The sequence below is a fragment of the Lissotriton vulgaris genome, chromosome 10, assembly GCF_964263255.1.
Source record: "Lissotriton vulgaris chromosome 10, aLisVul1.2, whole genome shotgun sequence".
Lineage (NCBI taxonomy): Eukaryota > Metazoa > Chordata > Amphibia > Caudata > Salamandridae > Lissotriton > Lissotriton vulgaris.
In genome coordinates, this window is record NC_141698.1 from 757,411,584 (window position 1) to 757,424,298 (window position 12,715).

The 12,715-nt window shown below is 47.0% G+C and overlaps 1 protein-coding gene across 1 annotated transcript in view; it reads left to right on the forward strand.

Annotated features, from left to right (window-relative positions):
- The window catches only part of PRTFDC1 (phosphoribosyl transferase domain containing 1), a 212,852-nt gene that overhangs the window by 108,932 nt on the left and 91,205 nt on the right, over positions 1 to 12,715 (forward strand). The gene's annotated exons all lie outside the window — the stretch shown is intronic.

Genomic DNA, 12,715 nt, shown 5'->3' on the forward strand with positions numbered 1-12,715 from the left:
TATTAACTATTTGTAAGTATCACGCCCAACAACCTGGAGCTTTGTTTTATTAATGGGTAGGTTTTTGGAAGCCGACATAGTGGCACTGATGTTATCTTTCTCTGAAGGTTGAAAGACTGAATAGTGATAGCGCAGCACTTTTTCCATCCCTCACAGCGGGATGTATGTCGTTACAACGCATACTTTTACTCCGCATACCATTACAACGCGGTTTTTACAACGCATACCATTACAACGCATAGCGCTTTGAGGTGCTGGATAGTGGTAAGTATAATTTACTATTCTAACTCCAGTCCCCGTGGACCCTAGGGAAGGTGTTGGATAGTAAATTAAACTTACCTCTTATCCTAGAGCGCCCCCCAGCGCAATGCGTTGTAATGTCATGCGTTGTAATGCCTGCGTTGTAATGGTAGTGCGGAGTAAAAGTTGCGTTGTAACGGGTGTATACCCTCACAGCGATGAAAGGCGCAGGTTAGACTTGGCCCTGGAGTGATCGTTGAAGCAACTAAGCTGTTGTGGCATTGTAGCTCTTAATTGCATTGTGCAACAGTGCATTGCACTTGTTTTCTGCGACTTCTGTTGCATCTGTAGCGTTTATTAATTCCCCCATTAGAGCATGCATTTTAGACACTTCTGTTTTCGCTTTCTTAAAAGGGTAACACTTTGGTTGTTTTGAAAACGAGTGCCCCATTTTTCCAGCCCTATTAGCCTTCAGATGTTCTAGCTTAGCATTAGACTCTGTACCACAGTCACAGCCCTACCCTCCTCAATGAATAGGTACCTACTAGAACCTGGGGCCTTTGGAATGCATGCCAGAACACCCCAGCTTGTCAAAGTGTCTGCAGATCAAGTAATTCCACCCAGATCCTCATTATTGAGGTCATAACTACACTTTCACAATTGCTTGATTAATCTTCTTGCTTTTTCAAATTTGCCGGAAAATGAACCATTTGCCCACTTTATTTTCAAAATTTTGCACCAGGGACACTGCTCCAAACCGCTCTTATGGCATTCAGGCTCACTCGCTAAACTTGCTCGCCACAGGACACTCATCCCGCACTTTTCCGCCCCACCACTTTCAAATGTCACCAACCTCCACTGTGTGCAGCATTATGGATGCTATGTAGCATTGCAAAACAAAAATTGTCAAAAGACTATAGGCCCCAAAGGTGAGACCCTTTTTATTTACCAATGCTTATTTATATTGTAGCATGTAAAACGTGTAACGTTCCACTGAATTATAGCAACACAAAAAGATGATGGACGGAATGCTAAACATTGTCAAACATTTACCCCCAGTCACAGATCTAGGTTAAGGATGAGGACCACGGCGTGGCGGCTCGGGCTCGACTGTTCCCATGGGGGAGCCGGCTCAATTTTCATTTGACTGGGCCCAAACTGGAATGGCATAATGAGCAAAAAAACGATGGGTTTAGGACCAGATCTCTGTACTAGGGGTGAATGTTTGACAGTTTTCAGCATTCTTGCCATCATCTTCTTGTGTTGCCACTGTGTGTTATTACCGCAAACCCCACTGTATTTCGGAACAGATTGTATACTTGGTGAAATACAAAAAACTCAGTAAAGAATGGTTGTGAAAAAAGTAGGTAAATGCATCACATGCATTGCAGAGGCTTTTAAAACATTTCTACTGAAGCATTTATGGTACGCACACTACGATGTGCCTGGGCATGAACATTTCCCAAATGTATTCCCGTTTAGTAATCCATTAGCAACTAGTTGGAAATCCTAAGTGATAGAATTTCAAAAAGATCTTCCATTGCTTTTCTAATTAGCCTCGTGTTTTGATCCGTATGTTGGTTTAGACTAGCAGTGCCTGCTTGTCTTATTTGGTTCTGCTTTGAAATGCAATATTTTCTTCTAGCATCTCTACACGAGGATTTGAAAAACGTCATTATAGTGTGCAGTTGGTACTTTTGTGAGACGATCTCCGTGTGGCCGGATTGCTTCACTTAGTGAGGGCTTCCTTATCTATGTGACCTACTTGAATAAACATACATTTAAAGAATCAAAAGATTGTCTATAGAACTATACGGAGATTTTATTTTTTTATTTCAGTCTTTTCATGCTGTGAATTCTTAAGTATTTTTGAGGGCACAAGTATTGTCATTTGGTTTTCCTAAAAAAAAAAAAACACACAACAAATATGCTGAACTGCAGAGGTAAAAAAACAAACTTGTCAGTCGTAAACCGAAGCAAATGTGTGACATATCCTTAGGCAGAAGAGCTCTAGTGCTGATTTGTTCTGCAAATAATCAAAAAGAGGGTCTAATGGAGACTTTCAGCACACAAACTGTAGTCAAACTCAAGGGCAGAGGTCCCTCACCTTTTGTGAGGAGTGAGAAACAATTGGGTACCAATCATATTGGTGAGCATCATACGAACCACAACAGATGGGGTAATACGCCGCGCTATTCAAACCCTATTTGTTTGATTGATTGACTGAACAGACCTGCGTGGATGTGGGTGTAATACGACGCATGAATAATGTACGTATGTTTGCAGTAATGAACAGTATTTTGAGGGACATTTACATGTTTATTGCGTATTTAAAGGAGAATATTGTCAAGTGACCATCATTTGAATGAATTCAAAGACCAATTTACCATAAGTATGGGTTCTTTGCAAGGGATATTTAAAAAATAATGGCAGATTCCAAGCTTTCTGCTGGAAAATCAGGTCAATCCTGGAAGGATTTGACTATTTTCTAATAACGGTTTTTGCTAATTCAGTGACAAATGGTATATTTTGCACATTAATCCCCAAACTAGCAATTTAAAGGAAACTGAACACACGGTATTTTCTTACTAATAACATTTCAGACATTTAGTGCTAATTTAAATGCTTAACTCACATTATACCATCAACATTGGCTACGTTTTGGTAGAACTAAAAATCACTTAATTTGGACAGGGTTGGAGTTCTCCCCATTGACTGTCTCTAAACCCTAGATAAAAACATATTTTATTATTATTTCTATAGAGTAACATTTTACAAAACGTTGAGGGATGTAGAGTCAACTATTGGACAATAATCCAGTAACTTTATGGGTCTTTACTATTGTTAATTTTTTTAAAGTATTTTTATTGGCATTTTGTAATATTGGCAATTCAGGCTGGACTGTTCCCATGGGGCAGAGGGTCAAGATTGATTTGCATATGGCTTGGTTCAAACTGGAATGGCGTGGTGACCAAAAAAATGATGGATTTAGTCCCAGATCTCTGTACTGGGGTGAATGTATGACATTGTTCTGCTTTCTGTCCATCAACTGTTGTTTTTGCATTTGTCACCCCGAGTGGGACGTGTATGCTCAGACGTGAGTCCCGTGCTCTCTGTGCCACTGGAATCAAGATATCCTGGCTGATGAGGGCTGAAAGCCCGAAACCGGTCCTAGGATGCTTGTTTCCAGTCCAGGGAGGACCTGGCCTGGCAGTTCGGGCTGGACTGTTCCCATGGGGCACAGGGTCAAGACTGATATACATATGGCTGAGTTCAAACTGTAATGGCATGGTGAGCAAAAAAACAATGGATTTAGGCCCAGAACTTTGTACTGGGGTGAATGTATGACATTGTTCTGCATACTGTTCATCAACTGTTGTTTTTGCAATATTCCACATATGTGTCACATATGTGGAATATTGGTATACTGGCTCTAAACATTATGATTAGAGCCAGTATACCAATTGGCAGTTATATCACAACTTAAATGAACATAACTCGATGTCCAGAGGCGCAACCGAAAGCCAGTTTTGGCTGTTCATCTAGTAGTCTGGATACACAGTAGAGTACGTTTAAACAGTAGTCCATCATGTTACTAACAACTTCAGGTGATGACTATATTTTCTAGTACATGTTCCACTAAAGTTTGTTTACAATAACTCATAAGTGGGAGTTTCCACTACCGATCCCGAGTACATGCATAACATTCGTAATTATTAAATGCTACTTCATTTATTAAAAACAAACCTCATAACAAAAAGAGGAACAAAACGGAAAAAGAAGTAAATAAAACTTGTGTAGAGGGGTGAAGTAGATCATATCTGACAAATTACACTTGGGGGAAATCACAATATAAATGGACCTCCTGTTAGGTTGGAGGGCAGGGAGTGGGTCTCGTGGCTATTGTCAAAACTCCGTTGCCTGATCAGCAGGCCTCTGCCTATTAGTTCCCTACAGGCATCTACCACTTAGGTCAGCGCGCAGGGCCTTCTAAAGGCTGTGGAGGGTTATCACGTTGCGCCCTTTCAGGGCAAGACGCCTGGCCAGGATCTGAACTCGTCTCATCATTCTCAGCCAGCATCCTCCGGTTTTTCCCTTACTACCATCACCTCTCTCCATTGAGTGCTCTACCTTCTGCCCCAGCCCACATGGTAAAGTCTCGATTCCATGTCGCAAACTGAGGCCCCCTCGAAGACTTCCATTCCATTGCAATTCCATTGTTCTTAGCTTGGCCCAGTACAAGATCTATCAACCTGATTACAACTTTATGCTTTGGGGGCCTGGGAAAAGACCCAATAAGCAAGTCTGCACTGTGGGAGCCAGCACTCTGCCCGGCACCTCTTTGGGTTTGCCAAGCACAGCCTCCCAGAAAGAATGCAGGCTTTGACAGTTCCAGATCATATGGCCAAAGTCTGCATCTGGGTGCATGCATCTGGGGTATAGACGGACTCTTCCCCCCCCCCCTCCCCTCCCCCCACATAAGTCATATTAAGGCGGTGAGGTGTCATGTAAGGTGTGTGTAGTTGAATTGTATGTATTTTAAACCTGCATTGCGAGAACCTTTTAGGATAGTGCAGGGCCCTGCGCCACTCCACATCTGTAAGTTCTCTGCCCCCGATTTGATCCCATTTTGCCTGTTACACACTCAAGGGTCCTACTGACTCTGATTGCAGCGTAGCATATATCCATTTCACTAGGTGCCCCGCCGTCCCAAGGGTGAACAGGGCATGTAACACCGGGTGTGTCTCTGGTTCTTCCCTCCCTTTATTCCATAGTTGTGCATTTGTACGTGTCAAGGTCTCATATTGTAAGAACTGGCCTGAGGGAAGACCACAGTCCTCCATCAGGTTTTCAAACGGGGGCAGAGATTTGTCCAGGTAGCAATCCCCCACATTGTTCAACCCTGCCTCTGACCATCGGGCCAATTGCTCGCTCGTAAATAGAGTTTGGGGATCGCCATGCGGTAGTCCCACAAGAGGTAGCAGAGGAGTATACTTGGTGAGTTGCTGCTCCCTGCCCTAGCAACGCCTCCAAGCTTGGAAGGCCATGCACTGTAACAAAGAGCTATACGGGGTAGGCGTTGTTGGTATTAGTAATTCCGCCATCACTAGGTTAGGGCGGGATTCCGGAAGTGATAAACACGTACCCTCCTCGTTCACACCCTCAACCCATTGCGCCAGCCACTGTAATTGATCAGCGAGCATATAAAATTCAAAATTCGTTACTCCTAGCCCACCCTCAGACATAGGGCATTGTAGCGTTTTTAAGAGACACCCTAGGGCGCTCGTCTCCCCACACCAGGTCTTTTTAGTAGGGCATTCAAGGGGCGAAACCAGCTGCTGGGCCTGAAGACCGGGAGATTGACAAAGAAATACAATAAGCACGGAAGCATGACCATTTTAGATAGGGAGACCCGAGCCATGAAGGGTAGTTGCAATGTGCGCCAAAAAAGCTTGCAGCGCCCTGCGCAAGTTTCCTTCTTTCAAATCATCCAGTGAGTGAAATATGCTTATGCCCAAGTATTTAAACGTATAGTGAGCCCCTAATATGTCGGCCATCAGTGCCTCAGGCCTGTGTGGTGATCCTGCTACCGGGAACAGATATGTCTTCGTTTTATTGACTCGCAGGCCCGAAAGGTGTGCAAAATCATCCAGAGTTTGTATGGCCACGGAGGTGCCCACGACCGCTTCCGACAAGTATATCAGCAGGTCGTCTACGTAGAGGGAGACATGGTGTAGCCATCCTCCAATAGACAACCCAGTCCCATCCTATCCCTGGCGGATCCTCTCAGCGAGCGGCTCAATTGCTAGGGCAAACATTAGGGGAGAAAGGGGGCACCCTGTCTAGTCCAGCTGGATATCTTATACTGTCTGGAGATTGTTCTGCCCATTTTGACCCTTGCCGCATGGGCAGTTTATAAGAGTCGCATCCATTCCTCTTCCAGGCCCATACTCAGCATCACCTCGAATATGTACTCCCTCCCAACCTTGTCGAAAGCCTTTTCTAGATCGACTGAAAGCACTGCTGCTTGGTGTTTGGTTGGGGCCTCGACATAATAGAGAATGGAGTAGATCCTGTGGAGGTTATAAGAGGTGTTACGAGAGGGAATAAACCCGTTCTGGTCAGGGTGGACTGGTGTCTTAATATGTGGGATTAACCTTCCGGCCAACACCTTACTTAAGATCTTAAAGTCCAAGTTAAACATGGAGAGGGGCTGATCATCTTTATCACCCGCCTCTGTCTTATTAGATTTTGGAAGAGGGATCACCTGGGCTGTCTGAGTGGAGCAGGGCAACTCCCCAGATTCATACGCATCATCATCTTCTAACGCACAGAGAGGCAGAGGTTCCAGAAACTCTTATATTCAGCCGGGAAGACACAGTCTGGGCCGTGTATAATGGCTCATAGTATGTTAAAAAGGAATCATTGATGGCATCCGGGTCGTACACCACATCCCCGGTATCTAAGCTAAGTTGGGTAATTGGAGATCCCCCTAGTTCGGGTCTTATTAACATTGCTAATAGTCGGCCCGCCCTTCCCATCCTTTCTCTGCACTCTATCTAAGCAATCCTTTTGATTATAACAGCCGCCCGAGTGCATCATTATATTTTGCACGCGTGGTCTGTCATGCCACTTGAGCAGCATTGTCTGTGCCCTGAACATATCTAAGCTGCGGATGCTCCCCTCCAGGTCCAGCATTCCCTGACAGAGCTCTCTATGGGCCCCTGTCGACTGTCCCATACAGTGGCCCCATACGACTACCTTAAACGCCTCCCACTCCAGTTGAGAGGAGGATGCTGTGTTGACGTTAATGGGGACGTATGTGTCTAGGAGTGTATGCAATGATGGGCGAAAAGGAGCATCCTCAAGCATTGCTGGGTTTAATTTCCAGGTAGGGATCGGAGGTCGCCTTCCCGGGGGCTGATGTGTCATTATCAGTGGGCTATGATCCGATAATGTGCACCCTAGATATTCGGTATGTATAATAGAGCTATTAAAGGCAGGGGAGCAAAAGAAAGTATCAAGCCTTGTGTGCACCTGATGGACCAGCGAAAAGAAGGAGAAATCCCTGTCTCTGTTTTGATGTAATCTCCAAGTGTCTTCAAGGCCCCAATGGGATATCCATGTGCGGAACCCCATAGCCCTGCGGCGTGGCTGAGACCTCATCAAGGGATGGTGCAAACAGTCAGTAATCACATCCGCAACACAATTAAAGTCCCCCTGCCAAGTATCAAGTTACCATTTAATTTATTGGCCATACAGCAGAGAAGGATTCCAGAGAGCCAATCTGGTCCCAGTTAGGCGCGTAAATATTGCCAGTGTAACTTCCTGACCCGCCAGTCTCCCTGTGACCTGAGCGTACCGGCCTTCTGCATCCAACCACGAACGCTCAGGAGCAAAAGGGACCCCTAGCTTACTCCATATCAGTACCCCTCTGGCAAAAGCAGAGTAGGTGGCCGCAAAGACCTGGCCTCTCCATCGTTGTTTCGACTTCCCAACTTCCTCACTGTTCAAGTGTGTGTCCTGAAGGAATGCTATGTGTATGTCCCTGCTCCTCAGGTATGAATAAATATTATGACTCTTTGCAATAGACCTCATTCCTCTATTGTTCCATGTTAGGAACCGTATAACGCTACGAGCATCGGCCATTTGTGCTGGGGATCATCAAGCGCCTCACGGGGGGAAGCCCTCCCCCACCTCCGGCTTCGATACTTGCACAACCCCCCTACTCCCCACCCTCTGCAAACGTCAAAATTCAATAACCAAACAAAAGGACCTTTATGATGGTCAAACCCCCCGACTCCAGGGCAGTCCGACAACAGTCGGCCGCCCAAACATCGTGTGAAACAGTTGGTACTAGATGAGGCCCTACCCTAGTACGGCACTCAGTGGGGGTTAGCCAAAAAAGCTTAGATCAGGACGCTCCCACCAACCAGAGCGCACTGTCAACTGCGGTATCCATAACCATATGGGTAACACAGTCACCTTAACTTACCAACTGCCTCCGATAATATCGTCTGCAGCGTTAGACGTCACCACTGGTAGCTTCACACTGATGCTGCAGGAAGTATCGGACTCATTTTCTTCAGTCTCTTCCCAAGAGCCAGCATCAACCTCTGGGCCGGGACCCCGGCTCTGCATAAGTCCCGCCACAGCCTGCAACAGTTCAGCTCTCTTCATCTCTGTCTGTGATGAGGTCTGTTTCTTCGCGGTCCCCCTACGAGGTCGTCGTCTTGGGCATTTTCCAAGCTCCGTGGCCTTCCACATGGCAGATCCAGAGCCCTTGTCTCACGGGGTCTCACTCTTCTAAGCCTCTAACCAGTCCCAGTCCTCTTTAGGGCTGTCAAAGTAGTGAGTGTTCCCCTCCAGAATAACACCCAGCTGGACTGGGAACATCAGAGAGTACTGGAGATCTTCCTCTCGCAATGCCTACTTGAGCTCTAAGTACGAGGCCCGCTTCCTCTGCACCTCTAACGTATAGTCCGGGAAGAGGGAGATTCTACTGTTATCCATATTGAAGGGGCCCTCCGCTCTTGCCTTCTGCAACGGAGATCTCTGTTTCGGAAATGGAGCAATTGGACCACCACAGGCTGTGGAGGCCTCCCAGGGGCCAGTGGCTTGGCCGGTACTCTCTGGGCCCTTTCCAGCGTATAAAAAGTGGACAGATCCTCTTATGCTACAGGGCTCGACAAATTCACTCGACCGCTCGCATTTGCGAGTGAGATTGATAAAGGACGAGCTATTTTTAGGTCCTACTCGCCCTTTCTGGCGAGTGGGAATACAAACTTGACACTTGACCTCTGCCTCTGAAAGCAGAGGAAATGTGACAAGATAGGAAGATTTAAAGGCATCTTTATTGCACACAAAGTAAATGAGCAATAAAAATGCTTTTAAATCTTGTTAACTTGTCACATTTGCTCAGTTTTCAGAGTTTGAGGTCAAGTTCATTTAAGTTAGGTCGAGCAGATTTTGTAGTTTACTAGACCTGCAGGTCTAGAGCATTTTTTATGATTTTTCGAGCCCTGTGCTACCACACTTCTGAGCTAAGGCTCCAAGAAGGACACCATTTTGCTGCCCTCTGGCCCCTTCCGGCAGGCCTAGGACCCTGATGTTGTTCCTCCTATTGCGCCCCTTGGCATCCTTCGCTCTAGTAAACACTCTGTCTGTAAGGGCCCCCATCTGCTGCTCCAGTGCCTTCTGTTGCCGCGCTAGCTCCGCAACATAAGATTCAGTCTCTTTTACCCTCTCCGACAATTTATTATGTTCCTCCCGCAGTAGGCCGAGCCCCATCACAACCATGCTAATATCTTGAAGGAGGGTGGCCTTCGTGTCCGCTATGGCCTCTAGTATTTTGTTCAATTGTTGTTGCACAAGGTCCTCTGTGGTAGATTGCGACTGCTCCTGGGCACTGTCTTCCAGATCTTCGAGGGTCCCTGTCTGGCGGCCTCTTGGTTTGCCCATTGCGCCGGGAACTCCTTAGGCCTAATTGTCGCACACTGCTGATGATTCTTATTAATTATAAAACTTGCTACAATTGGAGTACAGCAATGATCATGGATTGCCCAACCTCGTTCAGAGCTGCACTGCACCTTGACAGAGTGTTCCGTCTCTGCCTTCTTCCCCCTTTGCTGGTAGTCCTTGCTGCGCCCGGCGGGTCCCTTATGCTGCACCTCCTTAGGACCGGCAGTGCCGCTTGGACTGCACTGGATTGTCCTCTGCTCACTTGAGCTGTGTTGTGTTTAGCCCGCCAGACTACGGTCACGCCTATCACACTCTTAGGCCTCCCAGCATAAGTATGGTGCCTTGCCCATTTAGGCATCGCAGGGTCCCTAGCTGCAACACTCAATGCGCCTTCCCGCGTGATGAAGTCCACGCTGTCCCACAGTTACAGTATCTTCCCGGAATTCTTGCCGCTATACAGCCCAGCACAGTTCCTCCTCTGGTCTGTTTCCACCTCCTCCAGGTGACCCCAGCAAAGCCCTACAATATGCCCAGGTTCACCTCCATCAGTGCCCTTTCCTGTCCGCCTAGCTATGGCCCGACTCCTTGCGGGCTCTGTTCTGCGTTTGTCCAATGCCAGGTTAACGGGGCCGCCAGGTCTGTGTCACCTGCTTCTTAGGCCTCACTGGTGAACACCAAATTGCTGCTCCTGCCGATTTCGCCCAGTTTTCTAGTGCACCTGCCGCTGTACACGTCAGCGATTGTCTTCTAGGGCAGGGGGGGCCGCTACAATTTCCAGCACCATGTCCAGGCCCATCCCCGGAGGCCCAGCCAGTCTCCGCGTCACTTAGACCCATGGGGAACACCCCATATGTCGGTTCGCCGTCCACGGCCTGAGCCCTATGCTCTGCAGGTTCCCTCCCGGAGCACCCAGCCACTATCTTAGCCCTGGACAGCGATCCGGTGTTTTCCAAGGCGCCTCAGCTTCAAGGCACAGACTGGTCGTTCACTGGTCGTGCTGCTTTCCCAACAGTTGGGCTCGTCGGGGAGGCCTGCCTCTGTCTCTCTTGTAGTTCTCGGGCTCACCTCTGAGCCGCTGCCGCTATCCGGTACACTGGGTCCACCACCGTGACTCCCGCTGTTGTGCCTCGAGCTATGCCCTAGTGCAGAGGGTCAGCAGCAGTTATCCGCTCAAGTGTCGAATCTGCTCACGGAGCACTCCCCAACACCTCGTCTCTCTTCTTGGCCGCCGCCACTCCAGCAGCGCGCTCCATGCATCAGATCGCCACGTCCAGCTGGAACTTCTAGCAGTCCCCAAACGCCTCCAGGGCTCACCCTCGGCTCGCGGACCTCGGAGGGACAGTTTGAAAACTTTTCAACCCGTCCTGGCTGCCAGTTCCTTTAGAATAAAACACGGGCTGGTGCGGTGCTCTCGGCTCAATCGTCTGCCATGATCCTCAGTTAGGCCCCGCCCCGTCTTCATGGGTATTTACTATGACGTAAAACCAATGTATTCCAGCGTATTCGCACATTATCAAAGTTTCACAATTCCCGTGCCATTCTAATTCCATAATGGCTCTGCTAGGATATCCACTGGCAGGTGCCACCATTTCTAAAATCCAAATTAAGAAGCAAACTACACTTATTCTTATGAGTGAGCAAATCTGTCAAGAGACATTCACCTTGAATTATGAACAAAACCTCCTGTTCTGCATTTTCGTTTCTAATCCAGGTGCAACAACCAGTTTGGACTATGTTCCCTTTGATGCCGTAAAAGAAATTTAAGTCTTCATAACACAGGTTTGGATACTGAAATCTTTGTCTTTCTATCAGCCAAACAAAAAGGAACAAGTGGAAGTGGAGTAGCTGAAGAGAACCAATCGTTCTCCTAAGTAGCTCCTTCAAAAGCAATTAAATGCTTGCTCTATATGGCAGACAAGAACATAGATGTAGTGACCTAGTGAGCAACACATTATAGTACTGTGAGTAACTTGATAGCGCGCGCTGGATTACCAGCTCAGTTTACCATACTCACCTGGGCCCATAAACATTCACACTTTGAACCGGTAAACCTGACTTAACTTCCTGCCTATCAGAATTGTATTCACTTTAGGACTTATACCTGTACACTTTGACTTACCAATCCTTGTCACCTGTACTTAAAGTCCTAGGGGATCAAAGGGAGTTGGCATAGTAGGTAGAAAATAACGTTCTTATGAAAATAACCACTGACTCTGGAGAAAGTTTAAAACACTTTATGCAATATTTTGTAAAGCATGAACCATACAAATTAGATTAAAAGTAGGAAAATAATTATTAAAGCAATAGTTCTGCGACTTTAGGGATGAACCTTTAGACATTGGTACCTGGGAAGGGTGAGAAAGGGAACCGGCACAAGGACATACCCACACAGATTATATTTACCTAGAATGGTGTGAAGACCAACCCTGGCCACGGGCTGAGACAAAAGAGAAATAGGGCTCCCAACAATCAGGTGCCAACAGGACAGGTGCAGGTCAGGACAGGTACCCTCAGCTAAGTGCAACACCAGCGTTACACCCCTCTCTGCGGCTAACACTCGGACCCCTACTGGGTCATCGATCTTCTCCCTCAGCAAACTCCTGATTCTTCTGACGGAGTGCTCGACTAGCAACCTGCTCTCGATTCTCCTTCAGCATACGTTGGGTCAGTGACAGGTCTGTGACAAGTCGGACAATCTAACTGACTAAGCCTACCTTAGTTATACTATTCTCTAGGGCAATGTACCACCCCCCCGTGTTACAAATTCATGGATTCCCTTCATTTGATTGGTCAGAAAGGCGAGGTGAGGTCATCACACCATACCAGTATGAAATAATTTTCCATCAAAAAAGTTGATCAATGTTCCCGCCCATAATTTACTTTCCCAGCCACTTTTATTCCACCCAGCAATAATTGTTTCAATATTGTGTACAATGTATTTGATCAGTTCATATTTTCTTCCTCTTGTGGGGTCAGACGGTCATCTTCCCATGAATATTGCAAGTAAGTCAGG